Source organism: Schistocerca cancellata, chromosome 9 (genome assembly GCF_023864275.1).
Source record: "Schistocerca cancellata isolate TAMUIC-IGC-003103 chromosome 9, iqSchCanc2.1, whole genome shotgun sequence".
Lineage (NCBI taxonomy): Eukaryota > Metazoa > Arthropoda > Insecta > Orthoptera > Acrididae > Schistocerca > Schistocerca cancellata.
The window spans coordinates 250907673-250921911 of record NC_064634.1 but is presented as its reverse complement, the minus strand read 5'-3'; the positions used below and the strand labels follow the sequence as shown (position 1 = coordinate 250921911).

The following is a 14239-nucleotide window of genomic DNA, read 5'->3' as shown; positions in this document are numbered from 1 at the left end:
CAACTATGGGATTGATGACTGAAACATTAGAGGTGAGAGATTAGTCCAGTTCACTGAGTACACCAATATGTCCATCATGAATACATTTTTTAAAAAGCACCCTGACTTAAAATGGTCGTGGAGGAGCCCAAATGTCAGTGTCAAAAATGAGATAGACTTTATTCTGTCAAACATTCCGCAGATTGTGAAAGACGTATCACTGCTAAATCAGTTCAACACTGGCAGTGATCACTGTCTGGTGAGAGCAAGGGTTGAACTCAATGTAAGAGATGAATGGAATAAACTTATGAAAGGGAAGAGAATTGTAATCAACCTCAAAAACCTGTAAGAACATTCGTTGAAATTCCAAGAAGTCCTCCAAACCAAGTTCCATGTAACTAAAGATGGAGATTTGGTGGAAATGATTGTTTCAAGTGCACGAGAAGTTGGTGGCCTATGCCAAAAGAATAAACAACCGAAGAAATTCAGTGCCAAAACTGAAAACCTTTTACAACAGAGGAAAGAAATGAAAACCCAAACCGATCATGACGTGGTAGCATGTTCTGAACTATGTAAGGCAGTGCAAAGAGAAATGAAAACTGACATACAGAAATTCAGTGAATACACCTTATGAGCAAGTTTAGAGAACAAGACAAGTTTAAAGTCAGCCAAACACAAACTCACAATTGGTAAAAAGCAGATTATCACACCTGATGGAAATGACAGTCGAATCACTGAAAATAAGGAGGTGTTGAAGTTTGTCATAGACTTTTATAGCAATTTGTGTAGCAAACCAAGGGAAAATTTGAGTGTATCTAAATTAAGTAATATTCCCAGTGTTCCAGATATACTCCATTGGAAGACAAGTGTGCTCTAGATGGCATGAAGAAGGAAACAGTGCTGGGTGATGAAGTGCTCAGTGTTGACATCCTGAAACTGGCAGGAGAAGTAACAATAAATCACTAGGCAAAAGTATTTACTTCCTGCCTGCGCTACACTTCAATCCCACTATCATGGAACAAGGCAAAGATTATATTGATACACAAGAAAGGAAGTATTCACAATATCAAAAACTTTTGTCCTATCAGTTTGCTCTCAATTTTGTACAAAATTTTCACAAAGATTCTGTTAAATCGAATTAGTTCCACCCTAGACTCGGCCCAACTGATAAAACAAGCAGGATTCTGAAACAATTTTAGTATTATTGACCACATTCTGACCATTAATGAAGTGATAAGCAGAGCAAATGAATACCAACTGCCTCTTTGCATTGCCTTTGTTGATTTTGAAAAGGCGTTGGACTCTGTTAGCCATATAGCTGTCCTCCAAGATTTAAGTGAGCAAGGTGTAGGAGCAGCACACATTGAAGTGCTCAGCAATATCTACGAGACTTCTTCAGCTTATGTTAATATCGGCAAATCAACTCAAGAAATCCGCGTCATGAGGGGTGTCAAGCAAGGTGACCTCATCTCCCCAAAACTATTCTCGGCTGTACTAGAAATGGCTATGTCACAGCTGAGCTAGGAAGGTAATGGTATTAGAATTAATGGATGAAGGCTTACCAACTTGAGATTTGCTGATGATATTGCCTTACTGGCCAACGACTTTGCAGAGCTCCAAAACTTAGTTACAGATCTTGCATCAGAATGTCATTTGGTTGACTTGAAAATGAACCTTTCCAAAACAAAAGTAATGTCCAAGCTAGAGATGTGAATGTCAAGGACAGTCCATTAGAAGAGGTCAGTGAATATATCTACCTTAGCCAGATTATAAAAATGTAGGGAGATGTAAGGCCAGAAATCTATCAGTGCATCAAGTTTGGCTGGCAAGCATTTGGGAGGAATTCAACAGTATTCGGATAAAAATTGCAAGTAAATCTGAAGAAAACAGTATTTGATCAACGATTTCTTCCCGTGCTGATGTATAGTTGCAATACATGGACACTGAACTCATTAGAAAAGGGAGACTTAGGACAGCACAGAGAGCCATGGGAAGATCAATGGTGGGCTATACAAGAAAGGATAGGAAAAGGGCAGATCACATCAGGTCTGTAACGAAGGTAAAGGACATCTTAGAGAAAGTAGGCTCCTAGAAATGGCAGTGGTCTGACCACATCACGAGAAGAAAAGACAGCAGATGGACGAAGTTAGTACTAGAGTGGAGTCCGAGAGAGCATTGGAGGCCTAGAGGAAGACCACCAGACAGATGGGACAAAGATAACCAGAAGATCACTGGTCGCACCTGGCAGAGAACCAAGACCATTTCACTTGGAGAGAACTGCTGAAAGCCTACCTGAATCCATAACTCAAAGAGGCCACATCATTTAATGATTGAATTGGCTGATGGTGATGATGTCAGGCACAATGAACTCACAAGGAGAAGGCCCCAGACATGGCCAACTGATTCAACTTATATTTGGCAGATCACTTATGTACAACGTAAAATGAAAGACTCTTGAGATACTTTGGCTCAACATCCCTCTTGTTTTGAGGAAACTACTCCAAGGTTCATGATGCACAGTTGACTCAAAATTGACAGGTTAATACATAATTGAAAATTGAGCATTTTTCATCACCATATATGGGGTCTGCAAATGCCTGTTTTCCTAGAAACTGAGGAAAGAAACTGTTACAACTGTTGCTTATATAGCCATAAGATAAATACTGTTCAATGAAGGGAAAAGTGCCTGTGGTGTAGTGACCAAGGCACCTGGATTGCATGCAGAGAACCTGTTTTCAATTCTCAAATGCATACTGCTCTTTTGTTTCCACTTACGTTTCTCTCTATTTTTTTTTTTTTATTGAAATTAGTGGGAATAATAAGCATTAATCAGGAGGAATAATAACAAGGTAGGCCAATAAATTTCTCAAATGGCTTTGAGTAGTAAAGAACTAAAATTTTAAGCTTTGTTGTATGAAAACAATCCCAAATAACACTGCTGCTAATTTGTCATGATGGATCACAGACAGCTGATCACACGATGCTTGTTTACTGTGAGGTGGTACAGAATTTTATGTAGAGGTTTAAAAAGTGAAATTTGCTTCTGGCAACTCAGGACGAAGTACTCAACTGTGTTAATGCAACAACAATTCATGTATAATTCATATCAAGTCCCAGCACTGATTTTTCAGGTGATGCTATCAAATGCTTGATATGCATTAAAATTAATCCCCAAAAAAGAAATATGTTTAAATCCAAACCTGGTCTGTTACCAGCCAAATCTTTATAACGGACAATGTAGTTGGATGAAGAATGTGTTCATTAGATGTTACTGATGCCATGAGTATATTTACTTTGAATCTTTATATGGCAAGTACCATTCATGTGGCGGGAAATTGAAGACATGTAACATAGTGAGTGACAGAGCCAATGAAGCATAGCCATATTTACTTGTGATAATATGCCTCTGGTTTCTGTGCTTCTGTCAAATCTGGCTAAAAAGTGATTGTCTAAAGTAGGCTATTTTAAATGATGTGATCTACACCAAGTTTTCAGTCCAAATATTTTAATTGCACTTTGTTGTTAAATAGCCTACAGTTTATGGCCAGACCAAATCTCATTCACTATTAATTTCTGCACAGGTAAACAACTAGTCACATATTACATTTGACTGATGTTCTGTATTGAGATTGTTAGAGTGTAGTAACCTGATAATGAAGTTTACATGTGGCAGACATACAATTAACACAGTCTTAAATCATTATTCTAGAACTATGACAATCAAATCAGCCTGAAAATGATGTGCACAGTAAGTATAATTTGGAAATAGCACACTTCACAGTGCAATCTCATTGTCACATTAAGCAGAAGGAATCTATAGAAGATTGACACATTTCATGAAGTTAATAACAAGTCTACAGTCGATCATGGGAAATACACGCTTGGACACAGAGTTTAGATGAACCGCGGGGCACTACACAAGTTGTAATTTGTGCACATCTGTCAGTGATACACTGTGTAATAATTTTGGGCACAGATCTTGCCCACATTACATACTTCGCAGACTGACTGAAATGGTTCCTTTTATAATATTACAATAATTAACAAAACATTCAGCTGTTGTTGTTTCTATCTTTTCACAAATTACAATTAAAGATTTACACTTGTGATTAACTGAATAGTGAAGAGAGATTCTTCTGAATGTGAACTTTTATGTACATCATTAATTGCTGTTAAATTGTGCTGGTTTGCCAAAATATAGCATTCTATTTCAGTAACATTGTTTTAGATTTGACAAAAATCAAACAATGGAAAATCCAGAATGGAATGTAAGAATATAATGAAAAGAAAAGTTGCTACTCACCATATAGCGGAGGTGCTGAGTCACAGATAGGCACAACAAAAAGATCGTCACAAATAATGCTTTTGGCCGGTAAAGCCTTTGTCAAAAATAGATCACACACACACACAAATGCAATTCACTTCCACATGACTGTAGTCTCAGGAAAACTGAGGCCACACTGCAAGCAGAAGCACCAGTGCATGATGGGAGTGGTGACTGGGTGGGGGTAAGGAGGAGGCTTGGATGGGCAGGGGCTGGGGGGGGGGGGGATAGTAGGGTAGGGGTGGAGGACAGTGAAGTGCTACAGGTTAGGCAGACAACAAGCAAGAGGTGGGGAGGGGGAGTAGTGGAAAAGGAGAGACGTAAAAAGACTGGGTATGATGGTGCAATGAGGGCTGTCTGGTGCTGGTATGCGAACAGGGAAGGGGCAGGATGGGTGAGGATAATGACTAACAAAGGTTGAGGCCAGGAGTGTTACGGGAACATAAGATGTATTACGGGAAAAGTTCTCACGTGCACAATTCAGAAAAGCTGGTGTTGGTGAGAAGGATCCATATGGCACAGGCTGTGAAGCAGTGACTGAAATGAAGGATGTCATGTTTGGCAGCATGTTCAGCAACAGGGTGGTCCACTTGTTTCTTGGCCACAGTTTGTCTGTGGCTGTTCATGTGGACAGACAGCTTGTTGGTTGTCATGCCCACATAGAATGAGCATAGTGGTTGCAGCTTAGCTTGTAGGTCACATAACTTGTTTCACAGGTAGCTCTGCCTTTGATGGAATACGTGATGTTTGTGACATGACTGCGGTAGTTGGTGGTGGGAGGATGCATGGGACAGGTCTTGCATCTAGGTATATTATAGGAGTATGAGCCATCAGGTAAGGAGTTTGGAGATGAGTTTGTGTAGGGATGGATGAGTATATTGTGTAGGCTTGGTGGATGGTGGAATACCACTGTGTGAGAGGCGGGAAGGATAGTGGGCAGTACATTTCTCATTTCAGGGCATGATGAGAGGAAGTTGAAGCCCTGGTGGAGAATGTAATTCAGTTGCTCCAGTCCTGGGTGGTACTGAGTTACAAGGGGAATGTTCCTCTGGGGCCGCATGGTGGGACTTTTGTAGTAGGTGAGGGAGTGGAAAGATAAGGCAGGGAGATTCTTACTAAAGCCTTCACAGACCAGAACTACCCTCCCAACCATATACAAAAACAAAGGGTACTGAGTTACAAGGGGAATGTTCCTCTGTGGCCACATGGTGGGACTTTTGTAGTAGATGGGAGAGAGGAAAGATAAGGCAGGGAGATTTGTTTTTGTACAAGGTTGGGAGGGTAATTCTGGTCTGTGAAGGCTTTAGTAAGACCCTCTGTATATTTCGAGAGGGACCACTCGTCACTGCAGATGTGATGGCTGTGGGTGGCTAAGCCGTATGGAAGGGACTTCCTGGTATGGAACGGGTGGCAGCTGTCAAAGTGGATGTATTGCTGGTGGTTAGTAGGTTTGATATGGACGGAGGTACTGATGTAGCCATCTTTGAGGTGGAAGTCAACATGTAGGATGGTGGCTTGTTGGGTTGAGTAGGACCAGGTGAAACAAATGCGGGAGAAGCTGTTGAGTTCTGGAGAAATGTGGATAGGGTGTCCCCGCACTCGATCCAAATTGCAAAGATTTCATCAATGAATCTGAATTAGAATTACTATTAGAATTGATTAGAATTACTCTGAAACGAAATGAATACAACACATACACTTATGTTTCAGGCATTAGCTAACTAAATGCTTCACTTGCAGTATCTGTATATACTTTTGATCTACCTTATCTGAAAATTAGTAACTAGGTATGTATTTTCATATTAACAGCACTAATGAAGTTTGAAATCTCTGATATTTGTAATGAGCACAGTTTCTAGGTAAATTAATTACACCAGTGGCTTCTAATTAACTAAATGAATATATTGTATAATAAAGTAAAATTGTCTAAGCTTTTTTTTTTTTTGGGGGGGGGGGGGGGGTTACTGAACAGGGAAAAATCCACATGCTTTGATACTCCATATTAAGGCAATGAGGATTGAAATTTCCTTATTAATCCTCCCATTACTACCAGTTTCAATACAGAAAAAAAGACAGATTAGAGGTTTGGTTATGGGTTGTAACTGAACCAATAAATTCAGTAATGATTTGTTACGTTGACATTATTAATGATTTATGGTCTCCTTCTCCTTGATGAAGTGGAACTGCTGTGATGTGCCATTAATTGCACTGGGGCACTTCTTTGCTATCTATAGGGGGTCAAGCCCTGTAAGAGAGCTCGTGTGTATGCCAGCTCACAATGAAATTATGGAACTGCCTTTTTAAGAACATCTAATGTATTTGATTGTTCTCATATTTAACATTTACAATGTTAGGTGACAGATCTCTTATTACTCAGTTCATCATATCTGAAGTGAATTTTGTTATAGAACAAAAGAGAATGACATTCCTCCTTTGCTTCTTTCAACTGTTTCTGACTTTTGTCTTGGAGGCAGCTCTTCTTGTTCTCTGCCTTCCAAAACATCACCAAGCCACAACACCAAAGCACAGGCAACCTCTTCACAACAGCTGGAGGCACTCAATCAGTATTGTGCCTTGGTGATGTTCTGGGCTCACACACATGCTTCAACTCTGAACATTGACAAACCCAACATCCACACAGTAAAAACGCTATATATGCTCAGTACCTAAATAATGATTTTACGTGAACTTTGTTCCTCTGATTGTGAAGAAGATATGGAGCAGTCTTTTAAACCACAGATCTGTACACTAAGATGAAAGAGGACATGTAAAATAATGTACTTAACTAATTACAGTCTTTTTATAATCTTCAACTTTTGAGAAATTATCATTGTTACTAAAATTGTCATCTTATAAGACTGAATGCACTGTCATTTTTCCACACAGCAGAACATGTATTATCTTACATCTTAAGTCAATCATCTTAAGCTTGTGATTACTAGGTTTAACAATAGTTTCATTTCCGTTTTGGTTATGTCATCTGCATGTGTTTGTGCTTACATAATTAAAAGATCAAATGTATTTTTACTAAGCTCATTTCTCTATCCACTCTCATTTTCTTAACTACTGTAACCATCCAACTACTTTATAATTACATTGTTAGAGTTTCATAGCATAAAATAAACCTGTGAGACAATTGTTATGCTTGACCAGGCTTGATCATTAATTCATTATTTTGATCAAAGGCAATTAGCTTTATGCTGTTTTTAAATATGTGCCACTTTCCATGACTTCAAATCTCAGAATTGCTGTAAGCCACAAGTAAGGAAATGAAAATTCAAAGACTCATTAATTGCCCAGGTACGTCTATTTGCTTTTGACTACTTTGGAGAATACTTCCTACCTTTGTGAGAACTGTACCCACCTTATCCTACTGGCAGATACTGCTTACACACCTTATCATCATTGTAACGCAGGTGTTCCTATCCTTACCTCTGCATATAAAAAACACTACAGGTCATTCCTTTCTTGGATCTACTTGACCAAGGATTAAACTATCATGTCTCTGAATTTTTCTGTCTTGTTGCTGTCCAGTACCTCCCTACAAAAAATCTGGTGCACCAAATCTTAAAAATTTAAACTTGTATGCCCTGCTTAGGACCCTTATTTTTGTAACTTTCAATGACAAAGTTTGTCCATATCCTAATGACATTACTCGCCTATTTCAAACAGATATTTCCTGAAAATTTCATAATATTCCTACACTTACACATGTTGTCAAAGGCTATTCAGCCCTGGTTTCTTTATTGTTTAGATTATTATGTTTATTCTTTGGACCACTGAAGCAGTGACATTACGCTCTGATGGAGACCAGGTAGACTGGTAACAGCTACAGAAAAATAGTAGCCTTGGAGTGTATTCCCTCCTTCACTTCCTGAAACACACACACACACACACACACACACACATGTAGTGGTTAATAAAAAAAGAAAAGAGAGAATAAAAGAAAAAGGAAAAAAGGTTGAAAATGTGGGAAAAAATGGTGAATAGAAAGGGGGTTTTAAAATCGTAAATGACCATGAAAAAAAAGGGAAAGAATGAAATGCAAATCGGACTTCGTATTACAGAAAAGCTATAGTTGGGGTGGTCCTTGTGGTGTTTTTGAGCAAAAGTTAAACCAATTTCCACTACAAAACTTACTGAAAAGAAACAGAGAGTAACAAAATGTAACTGACAGGGGGAAGTGGCGTAGATGAGAGATCATCCTTTACCAGGTTAACTTGTCTTCTTTCGTGCGGCGTCCAGGTCTACAAAAATCTCCTTCAATTCTGCATGAAAAGTCTGCTCCGAAATCTTGCAATTAGTTTCATTGTCCAGGAATTTGTAATGTATACAAAACCGTCTGGATCTTAAATACAATTTATTTTAGTTGCTTCTCTCCATCCTCCAAATTTCATAACAACTTCCACAATGTCTACACATTACAATCAGATCAAGACTATCTATTAAGTTTTTTACGTCAGCGTCAGATCACGTCTGCCTTAAGCTTCGGCTATCAAGAGACAATCAAGAAACGAATAGAAAACAAAAAAAGTTACAATTTTGGTATTTTCTCTGCCATCGAGTGCTCATACCGCTGCGACGGGATATTTTTACCTGAGGGAACGAGTGTAGCGCGGCGAAATTCAAAGTCCCGCTACACACACACACACACACACACACACGGACGCACGCACGCACGCACGCACGCACGCACACACACACACACACACACACACACACACACACACACACACACACACACACACACAAAGCTTCTCACTTTCTGCTCAGAATACTTCCGCATTTGCTATTAGTCTCAGTAGTCTCAGTTCAGTTCATGTTCCATGCTACTTCATTTTTGCGTGCATGTTAGTATGTCAACTTCTACAAAACATCTGTTGTTAGTAACCCTCTTTTACCCATCATTCAATTGATGTTACTAATATGTGCATCTTTCCATGTTATAAAAGATCTCCTAGTTCATCTTGTCCCCATTAAAAAAAGAAATGTCTTTGTCAATACTTCTTATGTGTGTTATCTTGTATCTTTGGTCTCCACCTGTGAAAACAGATTGCAATTACTACATTGTGACCTGAATAAAGTAAGTCAGTGGTTGCTCGCAATGTTTGATTACTAAGAACCATATGTATATAATCAAAATATCCACATGTGTACTGCCGGTCTACAGTGTCCAACGGGCACAATATTTCGGCTATCATACATGTCGCCATCATCAGGTGAACTGAAGGACTGAGCTCCTGTGAACATGCCGGTACGGAGATCCGTTCACTATGGCTGCTCAGAGGGAACTGGTTTCAGTCGCAGCGGCGGCCGATTCAAATACCCTCCGCCCATGGCGCGCTCCCTCCGCTGTCCGCGCCCTGCGCCACGGTCACGCGGTGGAACAGATTGCAACGGCATCTGAGATGATGTCGGAGTGATGGCTCTGTCCACCGTGGTCGTCACAACTATACGTTTGCACGATTTACTCTTGATTAACCCAATCGCTGGTTCCGAAGCCTTGCTAAGATTATAGCCACAGTCACGGTTTATGAGGTCGTCATTGGTGCAAATTTCAATGGCCTCTCTAACAACGTTGTCCCAGTATCTTGACATCTGTACCAGAATCCTCATGCGTTCATACTCCATAGCGTGATTTTCCGACAAATAATGTTCAACGACTGCCGACTTGCTCGGATACATCAAGCAAGTGTGCCTCTGGTGCTCATGGCATTGATCCTCGACAGTACGCATCATCTGACCAATATACGACTTGCCACATTGACACGGAATCTGGTACACGCTGGCCTTCCTCAAACCGAGGTCATCTTTGGCGCTCCCCACCAGTGCACGAGGATTCTGCTACAACTACAGACCAATATCCCTTACTTCTGTTTACTGCAGAATCCTTGAACATATTCTGAGTTCGAATATAATAAACTTTCTTGAGGCTAATCAGCTTATGTCGAAGAATGTGCATGGTTTTAGAAAGCATCACTCATACAGAACTTGGCTTGCCTTTTTCTCACATGATATATTGAGAACTATAGATGAAGGGTAACAGGCAGATTCCATATTTCTAAATTACAAAAAGCACTTGACATGGTCACCCATTGCTACGGTACAAGCCTACAGAATAAGTTCACATATATGTGAATGGCTCAAAGACTTCTTAAACACATTATGTTGTCCTCGATGGTGAGTATTCATCAGAGACAAGGGCGTCATCAGGAATTCCCCAGGAAAGTGTGATATGACCACTGTTCTTCTCTAGATACATAAATGATTTGGCAGACAAGGTGAGCAGCAATCTGTGGTTGTTTGCTGATGATGCCATAATGAATGGTTAGGTGTCGAAGTTGAGTGACTGTAGGAACATACAAGAAGACTTATACAAAATTTCCAGTTGGTGTGAGGAATGGTAGCTGGTCCTAAATGTAGAAAAATGTAAGGTAATGCAGGTGAGTAGAGAGAACAAACCTGTAATGTTTGGATACACTATTACTGGTATCCAACTTGAGACAGTCAAGTCATTTAAATATCTGGGCACAACGTTGCAAAGCGATAAGAGGTGGAACAAGCATGGGGAAACTGTGATAGGGAAGGCAAGTGGTGGACTTTGGTTTATTGGGAGAATTTTGGGAAAGAGTGGTTCACCTGTAGAGGAGACCATAGGATACTCGTGCGACATATTCTTGATTACTGCTCGAGTGTTTGGGATCCATACCAGGTAATATTGAAGGAAGACGTCAAAGCAATTCAGAGGTGGGCTGCTAGACTTTTTACCTGTAGCTTTGAACAACACATAAGTTTTATGAAGATGATTGGAGAACTCAAATGGGAATCCCTGGAGGGAAGGTGATGTTCTTTTCAAAAAACACTATTGAGAAAATTTAGAGAACCAACATTTGAAGGTGACTGCCAAACGATTCTACTGCTGCCAATGTACATCACGCATAAGGACCACCAAGATAAGATACGAGTAACTGCGTCTCATATGGAGGCATACAGACAGTCATTTTTCCACTGCTCTATTTGCGAGTGGAACAGGAGGGGAAATGACAAGTAATGCCACGCACCATACGGTGGCTTGTAAAGTATCTATGAAGATGTAAATGTAGCTGTGTAACTCATGTTTGTTAAGGCTTCTAGTTTTGAAAGTGATAGTCTTATGTTCACCAATTTCCAGATTTCATTTGCCCTGAAATAATTCTGCCACTGCACCATAGTCTGAAGCATCTGCTGCTAACTTAAATGGATCATACATCACAGGATGATTCAGTTTCAGTGCTTTCGTGAGTCCTTTTTTATTATTCTCAAAAGCTTCTCCTCTCCTTCATCCCACACCCATCTAGATTTTATTTTAGTAATGATAACAGGTGAAGATCATTCATTGCCTGACTCTGCATGTATTGATGACAAATTCTGTCTAGCCTGAGGAACAAATATAATTGTTTTGTGTTCTGAGGTTCCGGACAATCTTATTCTTTCCAGATCTGGTTTACATCCATGTATTCCTACCAGATGTTCTAAGAACTTCAGTTCCTCCCTGCCAAAGTGAGACTTCACTAACTCAGTAATACAGATTTTGTTAATAAGGGACAATACTTTTCCGTGTTTCAGATATTAATAACCTGTCTACTAGATAAATAAATAGTTCCTATAATAAATCTTTCCCTAAAGTTCCTCTAAGGTTTGGATAAATAAACTCAAATATTTTGTCAAAAAGGTAGCACTTTAAATTGATATGACTTTTCATCAAACAATAAGACTGTATAATGTTTCAAACAATGGAAAGTCCAGGACGGAATAACAACAACATTATGAAGAGCATAGTTTGCTACTCACCAAGCGGAGGAGGTGATGAGTCACATGACAGGCACAGCAAAAAGACTGCTTTGTATTTGAGCTTTCAGCCAAAAGGCCTTCTTCTAAAGTAGGAAATACATAGAAAATACACTTCCATATTCATGCACACACACACACACACACACACACACACACACACACACACACACACACAACCACTATATCTGGCCACTGAGGCCACACTGCGAACACTGTGCACGAGGAGAGAAGTAAACTGTGGTTGGTGGGGGTAAGGAGCAGGCTGAGGCAAGAAGAGGGAGGGATAGCCTGGTATGGGTGGGGTGGAGCAGAGTGTAGTGCTGCTTGTAGGAGCAGACAGGGACTTTGTGGGGACAGTACAGGGCTGTTAGAAGCTGTCTGGAGGTTTGTGACATGGGGGGAGGGGGGGGGGGGGTGGAGGAGGTGAGGTGGGTGTGGAAAATGAGAGAAGTAGAGGAGGCAAAAAAGACTAATGGTGGCATTGATGGAATAGAAGACTGTGGGGTGTTGGAATGGGAACAGGAAAGAGGGTAGGGGAGTGAAGAACAGGAATTATAGAGTTACAGGAATGTAGGGAGAGTTCCCGCCTCTGCAATTAAGGGACTGGTGGGGACTGGTAGGGAGAGGGCAGGGCTGCTAGTTGCTGTCTGGGGCAATTGATAGGTTTATACCAATTAATTAACAAACAATAGAGCTAATCATCCATGGTACACAAAACAGGTCAGAACACTGTTGTAGAAACAATCGAAAAAACATACCAAATTGAAACAGATGCAAAATCTCAAAGTTTGGCAATCTTTTATAGCAGTTCAAAATTTAGTGCAGACTTCAATGCAAGACATTTGTAATTGTTTCCACAATGAAACTTTGTCTCAAAACCTGGCAGAAAATCCAAAGAGATTTTGGTTGTATGTGAAACATGCTAGCAGCAAGACACAATCAATGCTTTCTCTGCTTGATAGCAATCAAAATACTATCGACGACATTGCTGCCAAAGCAGAGTTACTAAACACAAACCTCTGAAATTCCTTCACCAAAGAAGATATACAACTGTTCGGTTGACAAAAGATCAGTACCCAAAGACAGGAAAGCTGCAGAGGTCACACCAATGCTCAAGGGAGGTAGTAGGAGTAATCCACTAAATTACAGGCCCATATCATTAACGTCAATATGCAGCAGGATTTTGGAACATATATTGTGTTCAAACTTTATGAACTACCTCTAAGAGAATGCTCTATTGACACACAGTCAACACAGATTTAGAAAACCTGATTCTTGTGAAACACAACTAGCTCTTTACTCACATGAAGTGTTAAGTGTTATTGACAAGGGATTCCAAATTTATTCTGTATTCCTAGATTTCTGGAAGGCTTTCAACACTGTACCACATAAGCGGCTTTTAGTGAAATTGCGTGCTTATGGAATATCATATCAGTTATGTGACTGGATTTGTGATTTCCTGTCAGAGAGGTGACAGTTCATAGTAATTGATGGAGAGTCATCAAGTAAAACAGAAGTGATTTCTGGCATTCCCCAAGGTAGTGTTATAGTCCCTTTGCTGTTCCTTATCTATATAAGTGATTTAGGAGACGATCTGAGGAGCTGTCTTAGGTTGTTTGCAGATGATACTGTCATTTATCGACTAGTAAAGTCGTCAGTAGATCAAAACAAATTGCAGAACAATTTAGAAAATACATCTCTTTGGTGAAAAAATTGGCAGTTGACCCTAAATAATGAAAAGTGTGTGCTCATCCACGTGAGTGCTGAAAGGAATCTCTTAAACTATGGTTACATAAAAAATCAGTCAAATCTGAAGGCCATAAATTTAACTAAATACCTAGAAATTACAACTATAAACAACTTAAATTGGAAGGAACACATAGAAAATGTTGTGTGGAAGGCTAACCAGAAACTGTGTTTTATTGATAGGACACTTAGCAAATGTAACAGATCTACTAAAGAGACTGCCTGCACTATGTTTGTCCATCCTCTTTTAGAATACTGCTGCACAGTGTGGGGTCCTTACCAGATGGGACTGAAGGAGTACATCGAGAGTGTTCAAAGAAGGGCAGCACATTTTGTATTATCTTGAAATAGGGGAGAGAG

The 14239-nt window shown here is 39.9% G+C and overlaps 1 protein-coding gene across 1 annotated transcript in view; it reads left to right on the top strand.

Moving 5' to 3' along the window:
- LOC126101320 (uncharacterized) overlaps nucleotides 1-14239 on the top strand; it is a 366030-nt gene that overhangs the window by 144419 nt on the left and 207372 nt on the right. The gene's annotated exons all lie outside the window — the stretch shown is intronic.